This window comes from Parus major, chromosome 2 (assembly GCF_001522545.3).
Source record: "Parus major isolate Abel chromosome 2, Parus_major1.1, whole genome shotgun sequence".
Taxonomy (NCBI): Eukaryota; Metazoa; Chordata; class Aves; order Passeriformes; family Paridae; genus Parus; species Parus major.
In genome coordinates, this window is record NC_031769.1 from 133,543,033 (window position 1) to 133,559,136 (window position 16,104).

Here is a 16,104-nt window from a genome sequence, read left to right on the forward strand (position 1 = left end):
CCTATCACTCTCATTAATTATGGGTACTGCAAAATTCCTCATCTAAATTAACACATTACATGCAATTACTTACCTTCTGGAGTTCTGTATCATAAACTGTACACTTTAAGATGTTTGAGATGATACATAAAATTTTTTATTCCAGTGTTGCAAGTAACATCTCCAGCCACTAAACTGGAAGGTAATTTTAACCCTTATGTTTCTCTGACTCTGTTAATTCCCTTAGTGTATTCCTATGTTGGTCATATGTCTTCTGTGTCTGATGCTGCTTTGCAAACACACACATTATTGAATTTTGACCAGCAACAGATCACAGGTTTTATCAAATGGCTGCAAGAACATGCCTTGATATTTTAAATACAATTTCTATATTGCAGTCTTTGCATTCTTTAGTCTTTGGCATCAGACAAAAAAGAGGACAGAAGCAGTAAAGATTAGATGTAGATGTTTCTTTGAATATGCTTCATCTCCAAACACCCGTGGAGAGACCCTGAGCAGCCCACCTAGGGCGATACAGCAACAGCCAGGAATGGCACAGAAGCTCTTGCAGATGCTTGGGAACGGTGTTTGAAGTTGTTCAGGAATGTGCCATGTGTGCAATCTGCCTGACAGATGCTCAGCCACCAACTGTGCCTGATGAGACACTAAAAGGGTAAGGCAGAGAGAGGAGCAGAAATACAAACATGAGGTCGACCCTGTGTGTACCACTGTTCATGTACCCTTGCCCTGGCATCTCCTGCCACTGCTTGGTCTGGGAGCCACTGGATGAACCAGTGGTGCAACTTCCTGACAGTTTAGAGTTTTTTAGGTGCTGTTTAGGTTTTTTTTTAGGGTGCTGCACTGTCCAACCCTCCTTCATGAGCGGTGTGTCACCAGTCTGGGGGCAGACATGACAGGATGGAATACATCCTCCTCCAAGGGACAGGTGTCCCTGATACCTGCTCCTTAGTCCCAGCCACAGGGACAATGTTTCAAGTGGAAGTTTGCAAATGGCTGGAGAGAATCCATGGAAATCTTGGTAAATGCTTTGCCATTTTAGGTACAGATGGAGCTTTTGTTAATGCCTTGGGGTTGGGTGATGGAAGCTGAGAAGATTTACTCTTTCTTTGCTGACAGAACTCTGAAATATTTGGATGAGCATGGAGATTACTTCTATCAAGCTGAAAAGTCCAGGGTTGTGTAATATGTGTGGACTCTTGAGACTGAGGATTATATGACACTTTAGAGGGGAAGAAATCATATATTCAGGACAGTGCAAATGTTATGCTGAAGACTTGAATTTAAGTGCATGCAACAGTGATAAAATAGCAGAGTCTGTATCAAGATGACAAAATTTCTATGTTTGTAATCTCTGTGTAAAAATGAAAAGGGGTTTCCAGTTTACCTGTGGCCAGAGAGAGAGTTTCACCTGAAAACCATTGTGCTCCTGTTTGCCCACAACAGAGAACAGTGACACTTGACCTTGGAACCACTATGTTCCCAACTTCTATGTTTATCAAACATATGCTGGCAGGCCGCAATCAGAAAATGTAAAGTCTGACCATGAAAACTGTGCCTCCAAACCAACCAGGTGCAAACTAGTACCTTTGATTTCTGTGTTTGCTAGAAAGTAACCCAAAGCAGGGGAGCGAACATTGCCGCTAGGGCTCACGCCCTCAGCGCCTGTGCTGCTGGATGCCCAGCCGGCAGCGCTCACAGTCAGCTCCAGGCGGCTGTGCTGGAGCAGGGCCTGACTCAGGGCCTGGCTTCCCCCACAGCTGCTCTGCAAAGGGGTTCCCATGTTCTGGAGGACAGCGAGCTCACTGAGGGGTGCACAGTGCCCAGGCAGCTCTGCTCCTTCTCTTGAGGCGCAGACCAGGCCGTGGCTGGGGCTCTGGCTACCGGCCAGGATCGTGGGGGATCTCGGGTGTGTGACAGAGCAGGTCTGATCAGGCTGTTGGGAATCACTGTAGCACAAATAACCCCTCACTACTTCTATAGTTCCCTATGCCCGCAAATTACAGATAGCAACGGCACAAGGAAAAAACAGTATTGCATTCTTCACTGGGTAGCTCTGTGGGACACAGCAGCAGTGCATGGAAGCTCATTCCCCATGTGGGTTAGACTGGGTGCTGTGTGTTCTCACCAAGGTGGAGAAGCTGGGCAGTTTGTGGATCAGACCAGGTTTCTGTGGTGGCCACCACAGCAGCTGTGGTTAATTTTCTCTTCCTATTTTATTCTTCCTAAGTTTACTTGCTCCCCCTCTTCATCTCAGGAGGAAATCATCTTCCTTATTGAAGGCTTAGAGGAAGGCTTCAATGCACCTCTGGGCATTAACATAAATACTTCACAAAGATTTTTGTGGAGAATAATACATATTTTTGTTCAAAAGTGTTTTGTCTACATATTTTTCAATACAGAATCATTGAGACATTTTAAGTTTTAATCACAAAAGTTGGACTTCCACCAAATAATTTGTTATTAATTACCTCTAAGCCTGGGGGATTCAAGTAAAGCACCAGAATAATGTCACCTGTGAGAGATCATGCAGCTGGGAGAATGAGAATTAGGTCATTAAAGCATGCAAAATACATCAACAGAGAATCATAGAGTTATTAAAGTTGGGAAAGACCTACAAAATCATTGAGTCCAACCATTAACCTAACCCAGACAGGTCCTCCACTAAAACCATGTCCCGAAGCACCACATCTCCATGCTTTTTGAACACTTTCAGTGATGATGATTCCACTACTTCCTTGGGCAGCCTGTTCCAGAGCTTGACCACTCTTTCAGTGAAGAAATGATTCCTAATATCCAATGTAAACCTCCTCTGGTGCAACTTGAGGTTGTTTCCTCTTTACCTGTCAATTATAACATGGGAGAAGAGACTCACTTTCAACTCATGTTCCCCAATATATAATCCTTCCTCTGAGCAAGAATTTGGACAAGGTGACTGTCATATGTCCTTCCAAACTTTCAAACATCTTCCCATCCATGTTCCCACTCATAAGAATAAAGGCCATGTGAATGTTATGAGTATCTACAGTACCGTGTAGTGTTTGGGAGAGGAAGGCTGAAAATGACCTGTTTCTTAGGAAAGCTGCTGCTTGTGATTCACACAGGAGTTGCAGGGTCCACGGCCCTAAGAAGGCTTAGGAAAAAATGGTGTTCAAGAAGACTTCATCATCTGCAGAGCTAAACATTAGCGTTGCAGTTGTTTTATCTCAAAAAGTGGAATTGCAAATGATTCAGGGAGTCCCAGATGTTCCTCAGCCTCACCTTGTCAATACTTTGGGAAATTGAGCAGGCTCAGTGCTTGGTGTGTCCTCATGGCCAAAGAAGCAGGGCAGAAGCACAGCATGTTGCTCCTCTCCAGTAGCAATCCACAACCAGCTGACCTTGGTGTCAGGTCAGAGCCACTAGGCAGGATCTGCTACTCCTGAAGTGACCATTTGCCCTGCAGCCTATCCCAGCCTGCAGTGAAGAGACTGGGTTTCTGAGGAGCAATAGACCATGGGATAGGTGCATGAATAAGTCCAGGCATGGAATCTGGCAGCAGGTCAGTCCCTTGTCAGGGTAAGACCCAAGTATGTACCTGTGCCTCTCCTGCACCAGTTCTGCTAGAAGGAAAGGCTGTGGCCTGGAAAGAAGATATGGTATATTTAGATCCTAGTTGAAGTGGGACCCCAAAGTGGGCTGTGTGGTGTTCAAAAGCATGTTGTTTGAGCTGCCCTGTAGCTTGGAACTGTTTAGGTCTCCAAGCCTGCAAAGCAGAGGTAATGGAGATGGTCATTTATGGCACTGCAAGGTCAGAAGACCGTTCCTCTGCTCAGGTGCAATAGTGCAATCCAGGAGTGATGAAAGGCTTTAGCTAGTGGTTCATTCCACAGACCTGACAAGTGGAGTGTTAGTGGGAGGGTCAGTGTGCAGTGTGAGTTAGACTGATCTGGGTATCAGCACAGAGGGGACACCATGCCTCTGCCAGGTGGAGCAGAAGGGCACATGACACTTCACTGCAGGGCAGCTTTGCAAGAAATCCAAAGAACTTTAGAAGTCTGTGTGTCTTTGGATGAGACCCTGGCCATACCGCGTGATCATGACAGAGACTAGATTGACACTGTTGAAAAAAATCTCAGCAACCTATGGCATGTTAGTGAAGTTCACAAAGTAAAAATCACCTCTGCCTTTTTCTCAATGGAAAAAGGAGCTTCAGCTCTGTATCTTCCTGCACACAGTATTGCAGGAGAGCCTGTCATTACTGAATCCCACATCCTTCAGCACAAATGCTACCATTTCTTTCTGTATGTCATTTGGCAACTGAAAGTGCTACTAAAAACAAAACCCACACACTGTTCAATAATTTAAAATAATAGTGGTTAGACTCAAGTATTTATATAAAATAGGAACCTAATGTTTACTTGAAAATATTACACCTTCTTCTAATTTTATTTGCAAACTAAAGGTACCAAACTTCTGATATCAGCCCTAGCTCTTGATTACTGTTCACTCTTTACTCCTGATGCACACTTGTAACTTTCCAAAAGCAATTTTCCTTAATAATGTTTTTCTTAAAAATTTCTCTTAAGAAATATTGTGCACAGCAATATTGTACACCAGTCCAAGAACTTAATCTGATGCAAATTTTTGCAGGTCCATTGACTTCAGCAGATGATTGACACCAGATGGCCCACCATGTTTGATATTATTACATTAAGGTATTAGCATATGTATAATTTTATTTGTACTTTTCTTTATCAGTAGTATTTTCTTTCTGCTTCAGTTGACTTTTTCAACCTTTATTCAGGGGGATGAAATACATTCCATGTGAGTAAACATGTTCCATGATGGATAAATATCAAACTGCTACCTACAAATACAGATAAAACTTGTTCGGTGCAGGATTTTTTAGTCTTAAGCCGTATTTTGAAAATATTTATTATAGGAGGAAGTTGTGATTCTCATTGTGGAGTATTCTTTGTGTAAGAATATTTTGATTTTTCTCTTTTGTAAAAAATGTGTCTAAAATGGACAGCTCTATAGTAAATGCAGGCTATGTAAAATTGTACATTCCTCCTACTTTTCTCTTAGGCATGAGCCCTTTCTTCATTAATATAGTACCATAGTTAGATCATTTTAGACTATAGATAAGGAATTCTGTCTCTTATAGTAAAGACAAATACAGTTAAAATACCTTCATAAATAGCCTACAGCTTTCCAAAGATGGGTTTTGGGTTTGGCATATTGACTTTGCATTTATGAGGCAAATGCAAGGGAACATCTGGTTTGTTTTATCATTAATTCTGGGAATGTCCATTAATAATGCATTTTTGGGAATTGTTTTTGTTATTCCTGGAGAGCACTGTAATGAACAATCCTATGCTTGTTCTGCCGAGAGACACATTGCAGTTTAGAGGTTGTTTTGCAGTCTTAATTATATTAGTTGCTATCTCCCTTTTTACTGCCAGAAAGCGTGTACTATTAAAATGAATTGCTGAGAAAAATGCCAGTGGACATTGTGGAAAACTAAACTTCATAGTAGTTTATAAAAAAGGCATTTTGCCCTTTAATTTTTTTTTCTTTCTTCAAAATTAAGTTAAAATATTTTTTCTGTAATTCTGGCCTAAATTCATACAACCTTAGGAAAAACACAGTATTAGTAACACACACCTTTTTTTATTTTTTTACAGTTATCAGCCTAGCTATGAAACAATTATGAGTGGATAAATTGTTCTTGGTGTTGGCAGGAAAATGAGACATCAAACACCTCAATGTTCTTCTAGAATTCCTAGTTCTAGTGTAGCCGGATCACATAACTCCATAAATTGAAGCAAGATTTTCCCAGGTCGGTTAGGCAAGCAGTGCTATACGTTGGGTTGTGATTGAAGGCCCCACCTATGGCAGCTTGGCATGGTTAAGGAAAATCTGGAGCTCCCATCAAGTCCCTAGGTGAAGGAGCTATGAGACTCAGCACTAGAAAAACAGGATTGTCTGGTGGTTCAGAGTACAGTCAGGAAACATAGATTCTATTCCCCATTTTGGTCTGACATCTGATCCATGCAAAGTGTCTCTGTTTATAGCATTGCAATTATGGATCTAGTGTGGAGCTAATTAAAATAATGTGAGAGTCTTTCCCTTAACTTCCTGGGTGTCAGATCCAAGCCCCACACATACTCTGGAGAATTCTAACTTGTGTCTGTTGCAGGGTACACATCAAGCCTTCATCCTCTTTAATTAATGTTTTCATTCTGTTTATTTACCTGAGAAAGAACCTTTTCCATGGGTATCAGCAGAGCAGCATGGGGCAGGAGCGCAGTGGTGGCCTTTGTAGCAGATCTGTGTGCACTTGTGGGAAACAACATAAAAACACATCTGAACTCCAGTGGTCATGCCTGGCCTCAGAAACAGTGTGAAAGCCAGATCCAGACAATTCAAACATATTTTTTTTAAAGAAACAGGGATTATTTTTTTACTCTGTCTGTTTAAACCCAGACTCAAATCAACAGCCGTCTCTTCACTGCATTTTTCCTAGAAAAAGGGGAAAGTTTCTCCAACTGTTTATGCATTCTACCAATCCAGCAATGTATATGGCATCACTTACTGTACTGATTTTCTAATTTTCCAGGACCAAGTACAGCAGCCTCTGAAGAGATCAGCAGCTGGGGAGCATTTTGGATATCCAAATTCCTAATGACCCCAGAGTAGTATTCCCAAACCTCTTGGCAGTTCCAAATTTCATGCCAAAAGTTGCAGGCATCTGTCTTACATTTTGAACATTTGTCATCAATATTCTTACTTAATTTAAACATCCGCTTAGGGGGGTCATGTATTCTCAATGAATAAAATTAGCTGCATGTAACCAATCTGTGAATTTGAGTTTAATCATAGAGCTCCGGTCTGGTTACAGATGTCTTTGTCCAAGGACTGTAGTTTACTACTGAATGCCTTCCCCATTAGCTCGGGGATTATCAAGCAAGGATTTATACCGTGTAGAAACCTTTTTCCTTTCTAAATACAAAACTGAATGCTCTCACTGGGGGGATTAAATTCAGACTCTCTGGAAGACCTACAGCTGGTTATCTCCTTTAGCACTGATTTTGCAATCCATACTAAGGTGAGGGACAGGGCATGGTCTCACTGCCTTGGGAACATAGCAAAGATCAAATTGCCAATGTAAGTCACAATTCAGTTCCTGCTCCCTCTTGCTCCTGGGGGAGAAACAAGGTTGCCACCACCTATTTTTCTGGGTCAGTTTCTGCCTGGTCCCACCCTCTCAGTTGTGCTGGCTGTAGCTTTGAAGTTGCGCAGTCAAAGCTCTGCCACCTCTCTCTCCTTTGCTTCAGCCTTTGCAGCTCACTTTGCTTGTGGTACCCACTCACTGCCCAGAGCAGGTGTAGAAAGGGGGTGAACAGCTGAGCCTATGGAAAAGGACATGGTTGCCCCTCTCTGAAATCATCATTATGATGTGGTAATTCATCACAAATGTTTCAAATCCTTCTTTGTATCATAAACGTTCTGCACAGATGTGATTTCCAGTTTCTCACATAGCACAATTTAATTAATTCATCCATTTTAGCAGAACTATAGCTTTGATCTGACAGCAATGGAAGTATACTAGCAGTGAATAAACTACAAACATTTTAATTATTGTTCTTATTTGAATCATATCAACATAACCAAGGACAAAGCAGAAACAAGATCTGAGATTCAGCCTCTGCTCCTGGTCCAAACATTGTCTATTTCCATGATATTAACTTGCAGCACATGTAAGCCATTGTGAATGATGACCTATTCAGCAGATGAAGCTGCAGTCCATAAGCTAGACTCACCCACTTAAATCATTACATCTACAACCAACCCTCCTTAAGGAAGAAATAATTCATACAACTCTTGGAGCTGAAGGGTTTGATTGTGGTCCTCACATCCTCACATCTCCAGAATCCAAGAATAAGTCCATTGAATTAGATGTAAAACCATCTGATTTTAATGCTGAATTAGTAAGAGGTAAGGATAAAATGAGTGCAGGCTTTCTTTCCCCAAAATACACTGTATTCCTTGGTCAATACTGTGAAACAGCACAGCCTCATTTCTCTTCAAGGGTTTAGGAAGCATGATGGCCTCACATAGCTCTGAGCTGCACTGTGAAGGCCAAGTGTACCAAAATGAATCTAAATGACACAGAGAATACTTGCTGTATATTTTTCCTGAACTCTTTTTATATAAAAAGAATACAAAGCTTTCAAAGATTTTTGAAGTACTGAAAAGGATGCAAATATGACAATTCCTGTTTTAGGGGTTGCTCTGGATAATTCCTGGTATTAATTATTTTCTTGTGATAATAAATCCTTACAAAAAGTAGAAATCAAGGGTCATGAAGAATACTTTGCTAAGAGATCCATAAGAAGCGAAATAATTGATGTGTGTGAGCTGTGTAAAGAACTAATCCTTCTTCAGGTAATCCTGAGATGCCTTCCAAGACACATACTCTTCAGCCATTCATTAAGATCACCAGACCAAATTCTTGAGGGTTTTTTTACTCATTATGGTGGATTTAATGTAGTTCTGGCTTTTGCACTGTCTGTATTAAAAAAACCCCAAACTCTCAGGAGCTGAACAAAGGTTGCTTGAAGCAGCACAAGGCTCTTGGAGGCCAGAGGAATAGACACTGTATTTCCTTTTACCAGTCCTCTCTGTCTGGCAGAAGAGTACAGAGATGTAATATCGGATATGGGATGGAAGCCTCCCCTAGAACTCAGCCGGGCCACTGGGGGTGGTTTTAGCTTGTGCATCTTTTCACAGAAGCTTTTCTAAGATGAACTGAAACTGTAAGTGGGGATGGTACTTTTCTGCACCCTCACAGCCAGAGTGTAGTTTGCAGTGGCTGCTTCAAACCTGAAGCCCAAAATACACTTACTTAAAATTCCACCTGGGAGTCATTTGAACTTGCCCTGCCAGCAGTGCCCAGCAGATATCTGATGTTTTGCACCCAGTATGTGCTGTGTCAGGCTGTGTGACACCTCTCATGCCCCAAACTAGACATTTCCTTTCCTCTCCATGATTCCCTATTGCTTAATCATGTCCTGTTGAAAGCACGTAATGGTCTTCCACCCATGAAATTTTTCCCTCTTGTCCCAGCCACTGCAGCTGGGACATTCCATCTTCTGAGACATGGGGCTCTGGTTTGCACACTCTGTGTCTGCTCAACTGGACATAGCCCAAAGTTTCCTACCTCAGAACTGCTTTCTCTATGTTTCCACTGTTCCACTTTCTATCAGTTTTCTAAACAGTCATTAGCATTAAGCTTGGACACTTTTTATTCCAGTAACATTTTCTCTGACAAGATTAAAGCCAGTCCTACTTTTCGACTTCTTTGCCTCCTCCAGCTTCATCACACTATGACTAATACAAAAATTTAGAATATGGATTTGGTGTTCTCCTTGATTTCAGGGTGAGAACACCAGCATCTCTAGTACTGCATATAAAACACACAGGTCTCCTCTCATTCCTCACTATTTTCCTGGGGAAAGAAAGGAAACATCTCAAGAAGTACTTTTATTCATTCTGTTCCACAGAAGAGATGGATGCCACACAGTAATTTTTTCCTGAGGGATGGAAATTAGTTCACACCCTTCTCTTCTACTTTTTCTGTTACATTAAGCATATTGGAGCTGGGATTTGAAGGTTAATGCCAAGACACCTGAAGTGTCTCCATTTGCTGCTGAAGGCAGCATGGGTAACAGCTCAGAGAGGGGACACCAGCACCAGGTAGGAGCCACCAACAACACATTCATGCCTGTTGGCTTGTCTCTCTGCCTGCTGTGACAAGGGACACAGGTCACCAGGAGCAAAAGTGACAGTGACCAGGGGCTGCAGTTATCAGGAGTACTGGGGACCATGTTCTGCCCCATCAGAACTACATTTGTGCAAAGTCATCTGGTTGCCAGAGGGTCAGTAACAGAATCAGCAAGAGCTTGTGTTCTTTCCCCCCTCCCAACCTGTTTTACAGGTATGCATTCTGCTCAGACAAGAAGCAGAAATTGGTGAAAGAGCAAGTTAAATCCTCTTCCACATCAGCCTGTTCTGGCCCAGCAGTGTTGAATCAGAGAGAAGCTAAGTGAGAGTTCTCCTAACGTGAGAGAGAGAACTCTGTGAGCCACAGTTTTGCCAGGCCACCAGGGCCAGGGGTAAGGATTCTGGCTACCTGCTGTCCCAGGCAGTGCTGCAAGGGGGGGACAGGATGCCTGTGTCTGGGGCCTAGAGGTTCAGAGAGGATCACTGAGGGCATCTGCAGCAAAGTAAGGTCCCAGAGGCTTCTGAAGGAAAGGAGCTGTGAACATCAGTGGGGATGACATAAGCTAGCATGGCTCATGAAACCTCTGGAGCACAGGGCCAGAGAACCTATCCTATCCTTCAAGGACACCAAGGAGCTTTGCTTTAAAGCCTTTTACTTGAGCAGTCTCATCCAGACATTCTGAGTTTTCTCCTATTTACTTATTTTAATGTTTGGCTTGTTATTTTGTTCTGTAATAAAAGAAAAAAATGCTTTAGGGATTGGAGGTCTTCTGGTATGCTGGCTTCACAGAAAGTCTGGAGCAGCTTCAATTCAAACCTCTTGCCAGTTCAAGTCCCATCACAGCATTCAATGGGGAATTGAAGAACTGGATATGTTTCTCCTGTCTCCAAGCTTAACTCACTGTCTGGATTTATGTCAGTTCAGAGAAGCTGGGATAATTTAAAAATCTGGAAAATTAAAAAGCTGGAAAATAATGTCAGCTGTTTTAAAAGAGCCCAGTGGACCTGGGGATGAGTACATGTGGGGTTTGTGGTCTGGACAGGGTCTGTATCTGCTCTCTTTAATGTCATTCTCATGGTTGCTAGGACAGTGCCGAACTTCCAGAGACTTTTCAGACAATCTCAGTAGTCTTCCCAGTCCTGCCAAAAACTAGTCTCTGAATTAATATATTTTGCCTCTCAACTGTCAGCTTTCCTTTTAAAGCTCCTAGACCAAAAATATATCTATTTTTGTTAGCTCTAAATAGTGACTTGGACAAGCAAGTGCAGTTTGGGTGCCCCTGGCTAAAAAATGTATTTGGCTTTGTATGGATTCTGCAATCTTTTAAATCTAATTATTTTTGCACTAATCTCCACTAAAGACTCCATTGCTACATGACTGTAATAGCATCTCCAAATCATCCTAACACCCCCAAATCAAATCCCTAGGTTGTCCTCCAAAGCATGGAATGAGGACAGGCATCCCCAAAGTGGAAAGCGTTGCCTTGGGCAGACCCCTCTCCCTGTGAGTGGAATATGCTCAGGGCAAGGATATGTCCCAGATCACTCACTTCACCCTGTAGTATGAAAACTACTCTCCCTCCTGCAGAGGGCTTCCAGCTCTCCTCTGAAAATCAGTGCCAGCAAGTCATTTGGAAATCAGCCTGTGGTCATTCCCTTCTTTCAAAATACGGCTGCTCCTTTGCCTGGCTCCAGTTGATATTTAAAAGAAGTTGGACTCTACTCTCCTACATCCTGGCAGAGGGGTGGCCTTCTCCTGCTGCTGTGATGAGACAATGAAATTATGCTACAGGCAGTCCTGCTCTGCAGGTCCTGTGCACTGTGGACTGAGCAAGTGACCTCACTGCTCCTCAGAAGGACCATGCAGCCACCCTCATCATACCTTTTTAGCCATGTGAGAACTGCAGCACATATAAAATGTCAGTGCCTCCTGGGACACGTAGTAGCTGAATTTTAGCTTTGCCTTGGGTATTTAGTCTTGGTTTGAAGCAGAATTTGTTCCTCTCTTTGTGTGGTGCTGTTCTCTAAGATTAATTTTAACCTCTCAGGTTGGCTTTTTTTTTGTTTTTTTCTTGTCTGAAACCAGTAGCCGTAACTAATCCTTCAGTTTCCGATCTGCAGGAGCTTCATACTCCATGTAAGGTGAATGTGACATATGCCTGCAGTAATAGCCTTTTCACAAAGGCTGCCCTTTTTGATTAACAATTGTAAAGGGTAAGGTGCAAAAGTCTGACATACTATAAAATGATGCAATTTTTGCACTGGGATCTCTTGTACAAAACAAGTTGAGTTTCCATGACACAGATTAAATTGTTAGTAGATAAACTAATGCATTAAGTAAGTGGAAACAGCTAATTGTGTGAGAGGACTGAGGGAAAGGTTGCAGCCAAGGGTTGTGTGATTTGTCTTGTCACTCCTCATGTATTTAGTCAGCTACAAGCACTTTAGTTGCCTGTTTGAAACTGTTTGAGAATAAGCTTTAAGGAGAATCTCCAGAGATGAGGTATGAACAAGGGGAGATGACAGTCAGACAGACAGTGCTCCCTCACTTGAGAGCGGGTGGCAGGGGAGAAAAATGCCTTAGAAGGCATCATAGATATGATGCCTTCAGATTCTGATGATATCAGAGATATCATCTCTACATAATGATAGAGCCCAAATGGCCATGTGGAACAGGCCAACATTATGAGAAAAGGATCATGTTCAGTTAAAGGACAGTGTCAGTTAAGTTGAAGATGATGAAGAGCATGAGGTCAGAGGTCTCACCAAGGCAGGTTGTCACAGACAGCTGTTAATGTGGCATCAGGGCAGATGGTGCACTTGGAGCAGCTACCACAAAATCTGAAAAAATATCTAGATGCTGCCTGCAAACAGAGATGCCAGTGCACCTTGGGAGGAGTTGTGATGAAAAATGCAGAATGAAGTGAAATCAATGAGCTGTTCTTTAAAAGCAGAGAGATTAACTCCCACTTTATTTTGAAGGTAGAGAAGTGAAAATGACAAAGAAAAATAAGTAATATTTTTTTCTATTTTAAGGGGACACTACAGAACTATATTAAAATCTCTCCCTGAGCTGCTATTTTGTCTTCATGGTCCAGCTTGCTGTTTTGGGCTGATTTAAACCTGCCAAAGCCAAAGCAGCTCCTGGTTATGCTTGGCTTTCTCAGGGTGACTCACTGGAAACCCTGCTGCTGCTACTTCTGGTGTATTTTCCTTTATAGTGTAAGAGCTCCTTGCAAATTAAAAGGCTTTCTGGTGAAGACATAAGCTCATTACATCTCAGTCTCCACTGAATTAAATCAATTTCTTTCTATATTAATATCGTATACATTATATTTTTTTTGAAGGATGATGTTGGCTGATCTAGGAAGGTGCTTGTTAGGCCATCCATTCAGATTCTTGCTTGCAAAGAAAGAGATAATATCTCTTATTATCCATTAAAATACTCAGGTGACTTTATTTAGTCACATCAATCAATGATTATTTCAACACTTTTCTCCAGATGACTAGAAATAGTTTAAAGCAGACATACTATTATTGGGTTTTTATTAGGAGAGCAAGCCTGTAAAAACCAGAATTTTTAATGGATAATTGGTGGAGGTTTAAGAAAGCATTCCAAGTGGATTTTATGATCAGGTGCTTCTTTATAGCCTTTATACTCACTGAGGGTAACAGATTCAATCTGAAGGGGGATGTGAAGGTCAAGGCAGTGCTGAACCACTGGAATGAAGGATTGACATAATGTTCAGCTGTAAAATGGTACCTCCAACTTACTTTAATTCCTTTGGGCAGCATGGTTTACTAAGACCTGTGAACCGAGTATATCCATGGCTTTACATGGCTAAAAGCTGTATCCCAGGGAGGGGTTATGAAAGGTAACTATGATTTTTATTTTGATATTTTCTACTCCTACTTTACAAACCTTTGAGGTAATCATAATTACCTGACCTAATGGAAGCTGAATAGTGTGCAGTCTTTGATATCTGAAGTTTGCTTTGCACATCACATAGTTCATTAAAGATTGCCTGACAGGTCTCCTGGAACTGTCTCCTCAGCTGGTGGAAATCAGGATAGCTCCACAGGCTTCAAAGGATCTATCTTTCCTTTCTCCTCATATGTGTAAACAGCCTCTTAAACTAATGAACCGAGATCTCAGGTTCATGACACAGTGAGAAAGGGAAAGCAGATAAGATGAACTCGTGCAACGTTCACATCTTGAGTTTTGGTTGTTTTATTATTTAGTGATCAGAAACAGAACTTTAGCACTTAGTATGGGCTAAGGGTAGGTTTGGCTGGGACAGGCAGTTCATTTCACACACATACAGAGGAACATCATATCTAGCAATTTGTACTATGTACCCTGCAGCTAAATCTGTGCATCTGAAGAGGCATCTACATTATCAGGGGCTGGAGAGTAAAATGGGAAATGCCTGAATCAATTAGGAGGTGTTTCAAAATTTCTGAGGTATGGAATGATCCAGAGCCCAAAGTGTTCCTACAGCAGGTTACACACCCTCCACAGGGAAGCTTCTCTCCTGTGAAACCCTCACTCCTCAAGTATCTTCTTGTGCTATTTCTGTTTTGTTCAGGTCTCAGTGCAGCGCCCATCACTTCTACCTGAGCCAACAGGCTGTGACCTGACACTTGTCCCTGCCTGGTAAAATAGCTACTGCCTGGGGACAGTCTGCCTCAAGCCCCAGGGTCCCTGCAGGGATGGTGGCAGTGTCTGGAGTGCTGTACCACATCCATAAGGGCTTTGAAAGGCAGCAGTAGAATGGTCCTGGTGTACTTAGACCATGTCTGTGAAGGAAAGCTGGAAAAGGATGGCTTATAAATGGTTTTGCATTTACTACATTTGATATCCATGAAGTTTAACTGGTTAGCAAATGTACTTACATGCCAATCTGCTGATAGAAACTAGAAACAAATAATTGTGCATGTTACATACAGCAATTAATAACCTTTTAATAGTCTTCAGTGATGGTTTTCAGGAAAAAAAGTTGTACTATTAACATTCCTGTAAAACCATTAGTCCTAAATGCCTGTAATTGATGGGACTACTAATGTTTGTAAAATGAACTGAGACTGATTTATAAGCCTGATAATAAAATAGTTCAGTAAAGGGCTTTGATCTAATAGCTGTGGAAGCAGTACACACACCTTAACGATTATCCTTGTAGATATCCATCCTCCTTTCAACTTTTACTAGCTTCAGTCATGACAATTTGGAAAGGAAAAATCCCAACCAAATGCAGCTTGATAGAGACAACCATTGATCAGTTACACTCTGTTCTCCTTCCTGATACAAGCATCCAGTAGACTCCTTGGACTATTATCAGTCTTTATTTGTTGCTGTTGAGTGAGATTAAAGAAAATAAACACCCTGCCTTCTTCCTGAACTGATCAAAGATTTCCCCTATCCTACATATACTGAAGTCTATTAAAATAGTTTCTGCAGCACAATCTTTGTTCTGCAAAAGAAGTACTTATGCATATAATATTAGCTATGGTAAATCCCAAATTGCTTTGGTCCATTGGATCCGCTCACGTTGCTAGTTTTTCTTCCCTTTTCCTCCTTCCTGATATAAATTGTAGTTTAAAAATCAAATTAAATCAATCAATATTCACTCAGTTTTTCCATAGTACTGAAACAGTTAATTTTGCTCACTAAATAAATACTTTCAATTAACTTCTAGGCACACTTAATAAACTCAAAAGATTACAGCCATTATGTTAGTGAGAGGCAGGGATCCCATAGATGTCTCAGTATTTATGATGTTTGTCTAAGAGTCTCCCCTCTGTTTCCTAGGATTAGGCCTTGATACTGCACCACAAGGTTTTACAGGCTGATTGTCTTAACTCCCTGAGATGAAGATATTGTCCTTTGCATAGATAATTCAGCATTTTCGTAGTTGTTCAGTGTGTTGACTTGCTCAGCTTCCTTCTTCATCACTATCTGCCACAGCTTTTTTTCCCCTCAGGCAATGTGTAAGCAGTTTAGAGCAAAAAAGTTTTAGAAGAGCAGCTCCTCCTCTGCATACCTCCAAGTCTAGCAGGTAGAACACCCTCATGGAGAGTGGGAGATCTCACATCAACCCCCTGTGCTGAAGCAGGCAGCAGGAGGACAGGAACCTGTGTCTATCACAACCCACACGCATATGGGTTTTTATTTATTGGCAGGAGGCACCAAGCAGGGGGAAGAAGGAAGCGGGCAGCATTGCAGGTCTCATCTCTTCCTGTGCATTCAGCCTCTGAAATCAATATAGCTGGTTTAGAAAAGTTTCTGTCAACCCCTTCCCTTCCCTTCCCTTCCCTTCCCTTCCCTTCCCTTCCCTT

At 41.8% G+C, this 16,104-nt stretch overlaps 1 long non-coding RNA gene across 1 annotated transcript in view; it reads right to left on the reverse strand.

Annotated features, from left to right (window-relative positions):
• Positions 1 to 13,983: 13,983 nt before the first annotated feature.
• The window catches only part of LOC117243976, a 37,215-nt gene continuing 35,094 nt past the window's right edge, over positions 13,984 to 16,104 (reverse strand). The window contains exon 2 of the long non-coding RNA XR_004496220.1: positions 13,984 to 16,019. This is a non-coding gene — a long non-coding RNA (uncharacterized LOC117243976). The remainder of the gene's footprint in view (positions 16,020 to 16,104) is intronic.